The sequence below is a fragment of the Herpailurus yagouaroundi genome, unplaced genomic scaffold, assembly GCF_014898765.1.
Source record: "Herpailurus yagouaroundi ecotype Mexico unplaced genomic scaffold, PumYag 192, whole genome shotgun sequence".
Taxonomy (NCBI): domain Eukaryota; kingdom Metazoa; phylum Chordata; class Mammalia; order Carnivora; family Felidae; genus Herpailurus; species Herpailurus yagouaroundi.
The window spans coordinates 6,420,008-6,434,507 of record NW_024412423.1 but is presented as its reverse complement, the minus strand read 5'-3'; the positions used below and the strand labels follow the sequence as shown (position 1 = coordinate 6,434,507).

At 36.1% G+C, this 14,500-nt stretch overlaps 1 long non-coding RNA gene across 1 annotated transcript; it reads left to right on the top strand.

The window, feature by feature from the left end:
* The first annotated feature begins 403 nt into the window (after positions 1 to 403).
* LOC121010568 (uncharacterized) lies at positions 404 to 5,808 on the top strand. The gene is made up of 2 exons (XR_005781236.1): positions 404 to 466; positions 4,817 to 5,808. It is a non-coding gene; the product is annotated as an uncharacterized LOC121010568 (long non-coding RNA).
* Positions 5,809 to 14,500: the final 8,692 nt, after the last annotated feature.

Sequence of the window (14,500 nt, the reverse complement as noted above, 5' to 3'; positions counted from 1 at the left end):
AATCTTGGACATTAATGAGTTACAGGTAGCACAGTAACATACAAAACGAGGACAACCTGTAGAGTAAATATCAATAGATATAACCCACTCTCTCTTCTCTCTTCTCTTCTCTTCTCTTCTCTTCTCTTCTCTTCTCTTCTCCGTCTCCTCTCCTCTCCTCTCCTCTCCTCTCCTCTCCTCTCCTCTCCCCTCCCCTCCCCTTTCTTTCCTCTTCTCTCCTCTCCTCTTCTCTCCTCTCCTCCTCTCTCCCCTCCCCTCCCCTCCCCTTTCTTTCCTCTTCTCTCCTCTTCTCTCCTCTCTCTCTCTCTCTCTCTCAAAATGAATACATAAAACTTGAAAGAAAACTACCCTGAAGAACAACTGAGATGAGCATACTGGTGTGTAAGGAGAGTAAACCAGAGTCATAGGACAAGACTAAGTCATCTGGGAGACCCCTTTGCTGTGTTTGGGCAAGACTCTTAACCTGGTGGTGCTTCAAACCATTTATATTATTCCCCTTATATTATTGGGAAATTCTATGAATGTAGTTAATTTCTAGAAAACCTTTTTAAAAAATGTAACTGCAGGACTTAAAAAAATGTAGGACAATGTTTAGAAGCGTACCCTAAAAGGTTAAAAGTGGGGTGTGACAGGAGGTAGAGAGTAACGTTTCTGTGGGTGTTATTTTCCCCCCAAAAAAGAAAACAGTGCCTGATTTACAATCATCAGCCTCAGTCACAGTCTGTTGCAATTGTCTGAGTCCCTGTCCCACAGGACAGCTCTCCCACGCTTCCTCTGGCCATCTGGAACAGCCCTTCTGCACCTAATGGACTCCATGATTCTTCCCATTTCTGAGCTCCCTGTTTCTTCTTCTTCTTCCTTTTTTTTTTTTTTTTATTTCTGACCTCTTGCCTTCCTTCTAATAAAATAATCACATTCTTCCTTCTCTTTTCAAATGCTTAGTCATTCCCCTGCTCTAATGTGGCTATTTGTAACCTTCTCAACCCTCTTCCTGGTAATAGCTTGAGATGTCATCTATGAAATACTTTCTCATCAGGGGCTTATGGTTTTATGTGAATTCATGGTCACCGAGTTAAACCCAGTTATAAATGATCGCATGGAAAAGTAGCAGTGTTACCATTTTTCTATGCCAATACGCAAAGCATGAAGGACTAATCCTACTTTATAATTTTAATATACTATGGAGGTTACAAGGCATGTTTATCACCTGTATCTCACGTGGAGCTTGTGGAGCTCACAACACCTCTACAGAGAAAGCAAGGCAGGCCTTCTGATGCTGATGCCATTTCCTTATTTTCACAAGTGAAAAACATTCTATGATGATTTAGGTCTTATTTTGCAGAGTCCCAAAGACTCAGGTTTTCAGAGTCCCACTTCGGAGTTCTTTTCCCTTGCTCATGACATTTCTAAGTCTTAAAATTTATTTAAAATGAGCTGGATAAATGAATAAATCATTTAGTGAGACAGGGAGTGCTTTTCTTCTCCCAGTATAAAATGCATTGTTCAAGAAAAATAAGAACTCAAGAATTTAAATCTCTGTTCTCATCACTCTGGCTAGGTGACCAGCCTTAATTGGTGGTCTTCTAATGGTTTCTAAGCACTTAACGATCCCAGAAGGTAAGTGAGATCCCATAACCTGGAACTCAAACATCTAGACATAGTTCAAAGAAAAATAATGATACATAAAATGGAGAAATTTATGCATGAGCAAAGATTAAAGGAACATGTGTATTTAATTGTCTAAGTAATACGCAAACTAGGAGTGTTATGAAAATGTGGAAAATGAGAATCTTGTATCTGAGCTCAAAGTTGGTAGAAATAATAACATGTAATTTAGGAATAGTCAAATGAGTCTAAGTTGGAGGAAAAAAGTGGAATCATCAAAGAATAGTATCCTCGGGGAAATAGTAAACATTATGTCATGCATTATTTAAAATAAGCTAACAAAGAATTGGGTTTGAATTATAAATAACACCCAAAACTGAACAAGCTTCTGTCAGTTCTCTGTTAAGTGTATTTGCCTTGCTGACATATGAAACCCTGATATTATTAGCAGCTCTGGACAAATACTCTGACAAGGCTTTTCCCTTGCTAACATATGTTCCATAGGTTATATGAACTCAAGCTTGATTGGTGAGACAAAGCATGAACTGTAAGTCACTGAATGTTACTAAGTTCCCAATCTCAGGGGCTTTTTTCTTTATCCATGTATTCGTAAACTATTACAATGGAAACCATGTCGTCATACTGGGATTTATCCTAAGATATAAACAGACAAAGAAACCTTGGATTGCAAGTAACCTGTTCTATGAGTGTTTGCAAGACCATCAAATGTTTCTCATAAATTTTAACTTGATAAATGAGCGATGTCTTGCGAGAGGAGTAGTACATGATGCTGAATGTCACGTGATCACAACCGAGCCAATGGTTCTTGAAATTCACTTTGATAAATGACTGCGGTGGATTACAAGCATGTTGCCAGAATGGATTATGCTCCCAGATCAAGGTTGTAATGTGCATATATATACATATACAATATATATATATATAAATAAATAAATAAATATATATATATATATATATATATATATATATATATATATATATATAGTATTCGTCTCCATTTCTGGCTCACAGTTCCCAAAATCTTTGGAATTTCCTAAGTGTTAGGAGTGATTAAGGTGTGTTTGGTTAGGTTAGTGAGGTGACTTTTTTTGCAAAGCACTTAAGGATGGGGGCTGGTTGCCAGTGGAGCCAACCATTTGATAGAGGGTTGGAAATTTCAGTCCTACTCTCTGACCTCCAGGGAGGGAAGAGAAACTTGAGGTTAAATGAACTGCCAATGGCCAATGTTTTATGAATTATGTCTATGTGATGAAAGCTCCATAAAGACCCAGAAGACAAATTTCAGAGAACTTCCAGGTGAACAGTTGGAGAGGTGAGGAGAGTGGTATATCCTGAGGATGGCATAGAAGCTCCCTACACCTTCCCCATGTGTGTCCTTCCCCATACCTTGTCCTATGCGTGCCATTGATTATGGCTGTTCCTCAGTTGTATCCTTTTAGAGTAAACTGGCCATCTAGTCAGAAAGTGTTTCTCTGAGTTCTATGAGTTGCTCTAGCTAATAAATCAAACCTGAGGAGGAGGTCGGAGGAACCTCTTACTGAGAGAGCTGGTTGATCTGAAGTACAGATAATAACCTGGACCTGCCAATGGCATCTGAAGTTGGGGGGCTGGGGGGCAGAAACTGTGCAGTCTTGTAATATGGAGACTTCAATCCATAAAGTATTACGCTATCTCCTGGTACACAGTGTCAGAATTGAGTTGAATGTCAGAATTCTTAGACCCCCAGCTCTTGTCCAAGAATTGTTGGTTGGTGTAGAAAAAAACCACTGCCCTCTCAACACCCATACACTGGAAAGTGGTGCTCAGAACACCAAAAGGGCATCATTTCCTAGAGTCAAATACCACCTATGCAATCACTGGGATATTCTGAAAACATCTGCTTACTCAATGAACGCTGAAAGGAAGGGAAAGAAAGAGTCAGTTTTCCTGTTCTTGCATCAAGTCCAGGTTTTTGTATTTTTCTTCTGTGTGCTATTACTTTCTCCTTTTCATTTTGACTTTCCTTTTTCTTGCTGGAACGTGACATCTGAATTCTTCTGAGTCCATTTTTTCCCAAATACTCAGCCAACCCCTATTTTAAATTACATTACCAAGTCCTCTAGTGCTTCCTATTCTGACAAACCGTGGTCTTCATGGATTATGTATTTTTGTAGTTATATGGCAAAGGGAACTAACTTTGACTGGGATGGGTGAGTGATAGAATAAGCTTGGTGTTTTTCTGTTTACCCTTGCCCAACACTTATGATTTTGTATATGCCGTATAAGTAATGTATTCACATTTTATTCCAAGTTGATTATACTTGGTTATACAATTTGATCACAAATTTGTAGAGTGTCCGTTAAGTGCCATGCACTATTTTAGGCCCCAGAGATAGAGAAATAAATCAGATGCAGTCCCTCTCTGCCACAGTAGCTCTCTTTCTTCAAGTTAGAGAGCATTTATCACATCATCTTATAGTTAATGTCTTTGAGCTTAGAGGGGGGCATGGTATGCCACGAAAAGAGGGAGGCTAGAGCAACTAATCCAACCTAGAGAACAAAGAAATCTTTCCTGAAAAGAGCTCACTAGTTCAGAAAGAGCTTCGATGTATTTAGCACTTTCTAGCTGACAAAACGTATTCTCACTCAGTCATTTTGAAAATGTTTATGGCATAGAGATTACTCGTTGCTATTGCTATGTTTTGCACTTGAGGAAGCTGATGTACAACACAGTTTATGTGTCCAGTGGAAGGTCCCATACAGGATAAGGCAATGAGATTTCAGTCTAGATGTTCTAGGTAGGACTGTGGATTTCTACTGCCCCATGTTTCAAAGCCATTCTCTCTCAGCTTCTTTAAAGTCCCTGCCATTATCATAGCAAAGGATAACACTGCATCTCAGAGTCCCTCATCTAAATAAAAACTGAAAAAATTAGTCTGCATCTTTGACTCCCATTTTCATCAAAGAGGGCTGCTGGCTGATATGTTCTTTAGCATTACCAGCAGGAACATTCTAAAGGCTGTGCCATTTCCATGCATTTTTCATTCAGTGACTTTGGAGGCACTTTAACAACAGCATCTACTTTTCTTCATATGCATCTTGACATCGACCCGAGTAAAACTAACGTCCTGTCCTGTGCTTTAGCATGTCCCCTTTGTTATTAATGTCTCTAGTGAACAGGTACCATTTTTTTTTTCATTTTCCACTTTAGGTAAACATGTACTTCTGAAGAAAGCCTGGAGGGAGATTTTCTTCTGGTACAGAATAAAGACAACCTTACAAGCTGGCCATTATTGCTCTATGCCTGACTAGAGAACTGAATTAATCATTTTCTAAGTATGGGAATGGGGGGAAAACAAAGGTGGCTGAGAGAAGTGTAGTTAGTACCTGTTTATGCAACTGTCTAAACCCTCTGATGCTTTACGACGTCCCTGTCGGAGGAACAGGGAGCCAAAAAACTAAGAGCTGTAACTGACTGGGCAAATGGAAGTCTTCGCTTTAAGCTTTGTAGACAGACACCTGTTTGTGAAATTGGGGACCAGTTTTTTAATACTCATTTTTATGCAATATGTTCATGTATGAATTCTTCCTCCTAATCCCCAGAGACCACACCCATTAGAATATTCAATTTTTCATCATGGAACCTGTCATCCTGGACTGTCACTGAACAGTTGGGTTGAGTGTCACCCACACCCTAGAAAAGTGATTAACTGGAATTTTAACACCCGTGCTAAGTGTGTGTGGCAGTGTAGGTATTTCTCAGTGGCTGAAAGAATGATGTGGCTATAGACTGTCTAACTGAAACAGATTTGGTAGAACAGTTTCAATTATGTACCCAAAGAAAGATTCTGGACCAAATGCAGCCTCATCAAATGCAGTTCAGTGAGTCTGAAAGCAGGTGTAAATGTAGTGGAACCAGGAACTGCAGACCATGTAATTTGAAAATGTTCATCATCCAATATACTTTGAAGATTATAGACAGGGGCCAGGCTTGTTAAATAAGTTACCATTAAAAAAAATTGCATTTTGTGCTAAACCCAAAGGAAGGACAAATTATCACTGTTTTGCTTCGCTTTAAAAATGAAATTAAATGCACCATGTGGCAGTGTATTATGTAATTTACATATGTTATTATGGCAAAATTTTATTATTTTGCCTGATGCAATTAGCTGAAAAGATATAAATAAAACTGATAAGAATCTCTCTAATTTCTTTTTCTCTCTTGAATTTCAAATTATTTCCCTCATTACAGAAGATGTCAATGGCTTATCTTTATTCATTCAGCAGATATTTGTGAATGTCTGATATCCATTTGCCTTCCATAGAACACACACCAACACAAACATATCATATCAGGGATGGTAAGAGTGGCCTCTGTTAATCAATGGTTGCCTTCCTCCCCTAAGAATAGCATGAGTGAATTTTTCAGTAAGTCCTAAAACAAAAAATATAATACGAAAGAAACGTAAAGCTTACCACAGTCTTCCCTTACCATGAATATCAGCTAATATCACTTTCTTCATCAGAGGAAAATCCCACAGAGATACTTTTTTTGCCTTCTAGATAGAAAGCTATTGTTTTTGTTTTATTTTCAATTTGGAAGTCAATGTAAAGATTCCGTAGGCTCCAATGAGCAGAAGTCTTTTGACTCATGAAATAGTATCAGTCCACAGAGCCAACATTTCCTAGTATTATCATGAGTTAAAGGGAGTTATAAAAACTGGGATTGAGCTTCCAGGAAATAACTTGAAGACAATGAAAGGAATATATGGACCTCTCCTCTTCTCTCCCAAAATATAGAACTGTCCTAAGCGGAAATTTCCACCGCCTAAAAACTAAAGAACACAAAACAAAACAAAACAAAACAAAACAAAAAAGGAATGAAGACTTGTCAGAGAAAAGGCTTTTTTCCCAGACCTAGGACAGAGGAGGTACAGGATGAGACTGGAACTTTATGCTGTGACAGAACTAAAGCAAGTCTCCCTTCCTCCCTTCAAGGATCTGGGACTGGCACAGGGATGAAGGCGTCAGCTTAGAGGACTGGACTGGTCAAACATATGACAGTTGGAACACCAAAATAATAAAATACAGCAAAAAAAAAAAAAAAAGAAACCATCAAAAAATAGGAATTCACACCCATAACCAAAAATAACAAGATGAATAAGCACATAAATAAAAGGAATAGAATTGAGGGTCCTGGCTTATAGGAGAATGTAAAGGCTGGCTCATAAAGGTAGATGAAAATCATTATTTTGTAACCATCAGGACAGGTTAGATCAAACAAAAATCATCAATGGATGCAAGTCCAGGGAACCTTTTGATGAGAATCAGGTATTTACATGATTTTTAAGTGTCTCCCCATGGACTGGTTATTAGTTGCAAGGGGTAGAAACAGTAATTATACAATGAAAAATTTTCGTAATACCTGGGCCATGTGATCAAAATTAATATAATTGGTTACAGATGGTCCTATGTGGTTCCAGATGTGATGCCCTGAGAAGGACACAACTTCACCTGTGCAATATCTCAGGTGAGAATGCAGACTCTTAAATTAATCATGAGGAAAGATCTGACAAACAGAAAATGAGAAACTGTTTTTTCCCAAAGGAAGGGTTATAGTCTTCAAGCTATGTCAATGTCATAGAAGAGGAAGACACGCTGTGAGAATGTTGTAGATTAAAGGAAGCTAAAGAAACATGACAATTAAATGAAATACATGATCCTAGACTTGATCCTATACTGGAAGGAAAAAAATGCTATAAAGACATTAGATTATCTCTATCTTTAGGAAATGCACAATAAAATATTGAGGGATAAAAAGGCAATGATGTATGAAACTTACCCTCAGTTATTAAATATATAACTATAAATATAAAAATATAAATATACTTATATATTTATATAAATATACAGTACATATAAATATAGTATATATAAATATATAAGTATATTTACATTTTATATTTATATATTTTATATTTATTTATATATTAAGTTTATATTTTATATATTTATATATACTATATATATACAATATTTATACATACTATATATTTATACATTTATATTTATAGATTATATATATGCATATACACACATATAAAGATAGAGCAAACAAAATTAGGTGAAATGCTAATGACAGGTGCATGTGGGTGAATGATATATGGGCATTCTGTGTACCATTTTTATTTTTACAAAGTTTAGTTATCTTGAAAATAATTTCCCAATCAAAAGTTAATTAAAAATACAGTCTCACAGTCAATACTTCTTGTTCACAAACAAAAGGCTAAACAATAACAGATTTTGATAAGTCAAATTTTCTCCTTATAGATATGAGCAGAAAACCAGGATGGCTGAGATTAGAGACAAATCAATGTGCTCAAAGTAAGAATCTAAACAAACAAATTAAACAATGATGCTTGAAAAATGCTATATATTTAAGGTAATTGAAAAGAATTTTGGGAAATTCTGATTAATATTCTGATGGGAAATTTTGAAAGGCTATTGAAATTGTTGGAAGCTGTTATATAAACAAAGTAATCAGAATAATAGAGCAATTTCTGAAAATAGCACATATGCTTATCAAAATGAATTAGTTTAATAGGAGACCTGGAAAATCGACTCCAGAAAATATTTTATATCAAAGAACAAAATCTGAAAGATGAAAAATCTAAGAGAAAAGTTAGGATATATAAACCGATACAATAAACACGATACAACAAATCTAACCTGCTTCAAATAGCTTTTCTAAAAAGAGGAAACAAAGAAAATTAAGGTGTGTGTATGAGAGAGTGGGAGGGAAATAACAGGAAAAAAATGTTCCATATCTGAAAAAATTTTTTAACCTGGAAGACATTGAGTGAATGCTTAGCACAAGGAACGATTAAAAACCACATCTAGAAGTACCACGGTCAAGTAGTAGAACACAAAGAAGAAATACTAAAAAACTTTTGAGAGAGACAGAACAAGGAATAAACAGATTTCATACAAACAACAGATAATCTTCTTTCCTCATGATATTAAATTAAGAAAAGATGCCAGAAGGCAATGGAGCAGTAACTTCAACATTTGAGAAGACCCTAACCTGGATCGCTTCACGCCCAATTCATCATAAAAGAGCATGGCCCAATTATTTTATCTTTTAATGATATATGTTTTTTTTTAAATCAACATTGAATACTCAATTTTAGCAAAAGTAAGACAGAGAATTTAAGATTTTTTAAGAGTCTTGGACAACTAGATCAGGAAGGAAAATAAATCGCAAGGGCATTTCCCAGTTTAAGTTCAAGAAAATTTCACATTCAGAAAGATATTCTATTCTACAAAAGAACAAGCCTGCTTAATCCATAAGAAAACACAGCAAATAAGTGGAAATTCCAAGTAATCAAAAAAAAAGTGTACAGTGCATTTCTGACCTAACTAAAAAAAATACACAATATTAAGATGAAGAAGGATTGTATGAACTATGAAAAATGCACAGTGGTGTAAACCAACATCACACTCAGTACACAAAACTCTTCCTTCACCCCTCCAAACATTCCCTTATTGTATTTGTTTTTAGTCAACTACTTCCCACCCTTAATAACGAGAATAAATTGGTCTATTCTCTTACCTGAAAAGTTTGCTTTTTACCATTGTGCTAACTAAAATAAGTCAAAGAGAGAAAGTATTTCACTTATATGTAAAATATTGAAAAGTAATAAGAATAAATAAGTAAACCCAGGAAAATCATAGGGCAAGAGATAAGGTTTGTGCTTACCAGAGCTGGGTGATAGAGGGAGGGGAAGTTGGAGGAAGGTGGCCAAAAGGTAGAAACATCCAGGTAGAAGACAAATGAGCAGTAAGGATATAGCGTACGACAGGATGACTATAGCTAATACTGCTATACAATGTACAGGAAATTATTAAGAGAGTAGATACTAAGAGTTCTCATCATGAGGAAAATTTTTTTCTCTTCTTTTTATTCTATTTCTATAAGATGATATATGTTAACCTCTTCTGGCAATCATTTCATGATATATGAAAATCAAACCATCACATTGTATGCCTTCAACTTAAACAGTAATGTACATCAATTGTTTCTCAATAAAAGTGGATTTTGGGGGGCCATCTCCTGAATGCTGTATAAATTCAGTCACAGAATATGTAACCTTTTGGGCCTGGCTCCTTTGCCTAACCATAATGTGAGATGTACACGTATAAATGTTCTTCACATTGTTCCATAGTATGGATATACCACATGATTTGTCTATTCATTCACCAGCTGAAGAATATTCAGGTTGGTTTGTGATATGAGTAATTTTGAACAAAGTTGCTGTAAACATTTACATAAAGATTTTTGAACTAGGCTTTCATTTCTCAAGTGATTAATGATGCTGAACATCTTCTTGTGTGCTTATTTGCCATTTGCATGACTTTGGAGAAGTGTCTGTTCAAACACTTTCTGCATTTCCTTGGGCACCTGGGTGACTCAGTCAGTTGAGTGTCCAACTTCAGCTCAGGCCATGATGACATGGTCCTTGATTTCAAGCCCTGTGTCAGGCCCTGTGCTGACAGCTCAGAGCCTGGAGCCTGCTTCAGAATCTGTGTCTCCCTCTCTCTCTGCCCCTCCTCTGATTGAGCTCTGTCTCTCTCTCACTCTCTCAAAAAATGAATATACATTAAAAAAAACAATAAAATGCTTTGCCCATTTCTATTAGGTTGTTCTCTTAAGTTTTGAGACTTCTGTATCTATATTAGTTACAAGTCCTTGATCACACATATGATATACAAATATTTTCTCCTAGTGTTTGAATAATTTTTTTCTCTTAGTTTATTCCAAAGAGCAAAACTTGTAATTTTATGAAATCTAATTTTTCATTTTTTTAGTATCTAGTAATTGTCTAATATAAAGCCAACAGATTTTTTTTCCTATTTTTCTTCTAGAAATATAGTAGTGCCTTTTACATTTAGCTCTGTGATAAATTTTAACTTAATTTCTGGATAAACTAGAAGGCATATGTGAAAGTTCCTTCAGAGAAGAGATTGAGGTTTTCTTTTAATTTTTTAAATGTTTATTTATTTTTGAGAGAGAGAGGGAGAGGGAGTGTGAGCACGGAGGGGCAGAGAGAGGGAGACACAGAATCTGAAGCAGGTTCCAGGCTCTGAGTTGTCAGCACAGAGCCCAATGCGGGGCTTGAACTCACAGACTGAGAGATCATGACCTGAGACGAAGTCGGATGCTTAACTGACTGAGCCACCAAGGCACCATGAAGAGATAGAGAATATTAAAAATTAGGTGATATCAGGGTTTCCTGGGTAGCTCAGTGGGTTAAGCATCATACTCTTGATTTCAGATCAGGTCATGATTTCATGGTTTGTGAGATCAAGCCCTGTGTTGGGCTCCGGGCTGACAGCACAGAGCCTCCTTGGGTGCCCTCTCTCTCTCTCTCTCTTCCCACCCTGTTCTGAATGAATGAGTGAATGAATGAATTAATGAATGAATAGAAACATATGATATTAGACCATGAGTTCCAGATGACTCTATGAAAATGTTTGAGAGAATTAGAAGGGATAGAGATGTAATTTGTATCAGAGATTGTAAGAAAGCTGTATGAAAGAAGGAGTCCACTGACAAGTGGCCACCTTGATGTCTTGTGTTTCTTGTGTTCATTGTGCAAACTATGAGATGAAGCACAGGTCCTGATGGTCTTTTATAGACAACCCCATGTAAGGTGGTAACCTTTGCGATGTTCCTGAATCTGCCTGTGTGACATCTTAGATCATGTCCCATGCTCTGCTTGAAACCTCAGGCCCTTCTCATTTCCTAACAGAAGAGTTATAAAAATGGCTTGTTTCAGTCTTTTGGTTATTTGCCAGACAGGTATACTTTTATTACAAGAAACTACCTGCAGAAAAACCCTATATGGTAAAGATGGCAAAAATAGATTCATACAGACTCTTTGTTCCTCAGTGGTCACACTGAGGCATGGTCACATTCCACAACAGCACAGGTATTAAGGCCCTGGGGGGTGGATTTTGACCAGGTGGTAATGAGGTAGAAGAAACCTAAAAAGTAAATGCATCTTCCTTCATTCCCCAAGTCCTGAATAGTACAACTACTGTACAATGTAGTAGTTTCTTATACAATTTTCTGCAGATATTTCATGAGTCTGAACAATGAATCCCGAAGCTGCATCTAGTTTGGTACATATCCTCATGCATTTGCTCTCTCCTTCCCTGCCATACTTCTCTTTCTCCATCACAAGTGATTCTCTGGGATTGCATTCTCTGATAGAGGGTTAGTATGTCAGCATTTGCTTCATACTGTGTTTTCTAGAAATCAGGCTATAAATCAAGGGGAGAGGGAAGAGAAGAGGGTATTTTCAAGAGAAGGGAGGGTGTTCTCTTGGAACCTTAGTTCGTCATTTACTAAATGAGCCTTTTCATGGACCTGGACACTCCAGAAACTCATCCAATGTCAGTGGGGAGGACAGATAGCATTTATATAAATACAGGATCAGCAAGTTCATATGTAACTTTAGAGAGACATGGAGAGACATGAATGCACGATATACACCTTTCCAAAAGAGCAGATAACATTTAGGGAGAAAAATATTACCAAAGAGACAAGGGTCTGAGACTCATGTCCCCCTATAGAGTTAGTTGAAATAAAAGTTCTCCCCAATGAAGAAGTTGTGAGCATATTTTGGTGAATATGTCCAGAGTTATTATTTAATTTCTTTGAAGTGGACTCATTGCTAATAGGCCAAGTCTTGTGAAAGAGGACAGCAGTAAAGTACAGCGTATTTCTTGGAGTAGAAAAGTAGTTCTACACTATGAAACTAGAAATCAACTACAAGAAAAAACATGGAAAGAGCAAAAATACATGGAGGTTAAATAGCATGCTACTAAACAATGAATGGGTCAACCAAGAAATCAAAGAAGAAATGAAAAATTACATGGAAACAAGTGAAAATAAAAACATGACAGTCCAAAACCTTTGAGATGCAACAAAATGAGGGAAGTTTATAGCAATACAGGTCTACCTCAAGAATCAAGAAAAATCTCAAATAAACAACCTAACTTTATAGCTCCTAGCTCCTAAAGCTCCTAAAGGAGCTGGAACAACAACAACAAACAAAACCCAAACAGAGCCAAAGGAAGGAAATAATAAAGATTAGAGCAGAAATAAATGATACAATAAATTAAAAAAAAAAAAAAACAACAGAACAGATCAATGAAATCAGGAGCTGGTTCTTTGGAAAGCTCAACAAAATTGATAAACCAGTAGCCAGACTCACTTAAAAAAGAAAAAGGATGCCAATAAAAAAAATCACTAATAACTAATGAAAGAGGAGAAATAACAACAAACACCAGTGAAATACAAACAGCCATATGATAGTATTATGAAAACCTATATGCCCACAAATTAGAAAATTGAGAAGAAATGGATTAAACTCCTGGAAACTCCTGAAAACATAAAACCTATCAACTCTAATGCAGGAAAAAACAGAAATTTTGAACAGACTAATTACCAACAATTAAATTGAATCAGTAATAAAAAAAATCTCCCCCAAACAAAAGTTCAGGACCAAACAATTTCACAGGTGAATTCCACCAAACATTTCAAAAAGAGAAGATTCCAAAAAATAGAAGAGGACAAAAAAATTCCAAATTCATTCTACGAGGCCATTATCACCCTCATACCAAAACTATATAAAGACATCACACAATAAAAGAGAACTAAAGACCAAGATTTCTCATGAATATAGATGCAAAAATTTTCAACAAAATATTAGCAAACTGAATCCAACAATATATTAAAAACATCATATACCACAATCAAGTGTGGTTTATCCATAGGATGCAATGGTGGTTCAATATTCGCAAAACAATAAACATGATACATCACATTAATAAGAGAAAGGATAAGTATTATATGATCATTTCAACAGATGCAGAAAAAGCATTTGACAAAGTACAATATCCATGCATGATAAAAACTCTTTGCAAAGTAGTTCTAGTGGAAATATACCTCAACATAATAAAGAAGGCCTTACATGAAAAACCCACAGCCAACATGATACTCAACGGAGAAAACCTGGGACCTTGTCCTCTAATGTCAAGAACAGGACAAGAATGTCCACTCTCACCACTGTTATTCAACATAGGATTCAATGTCCTATCCACAGCAATTAGACAACATAAAGAAATAAAAGGCATCCAAACTAGTAAGGAAGAAGTTAAACTCTAACTATTTTCAGATGACATGATTCTACATAGAGAAAACACTAAAGATTCCAATAAAAACTACTAGAACTGATAAATGAATTCAGCAAAGTCACAGGATACAAAATCAACATACACAAATCCATTGCATTCCTATACACCAATAATGAAGCAGCAGAAAGAGAAATTAAGAAATCAGTCCCATTTACAAATGCACCCAAAACAATAAAATATCTAGGAATAAAGTTAACCAAGGAGGTGAAAGACCTGTACTCTGAAAACTACACAACATTGATGAAAGAAATTCAAGAGGACACAAACAAGTGGAAAGACATTTCACACTCATGGATGGGAAAAACAAATATTGTTAAAATGCCAATACTACCCAAAGCAATCCACACATTTAATGGAATCCCTAGCTAACTACCAAGAGCATTTTCATAGAAATGTAGTAAATAATCCTAAAATTTGTGTGGAACTACAACAACAAAAAAAACCCTCAAATACTAAAGCAACCTTGAAAAAGAAAAATGTGAAGGTATCACAATTCCAAATTTCAAGTTATATTACAAAGCAGTAATAATTAAGACAGTATGGTATTGACATAAAAATCAGATGCATAGATCAAAGGAATGCAATAGAAACTCCAGAAATAACCTCACAATGACATGGTTAATTACTCTTC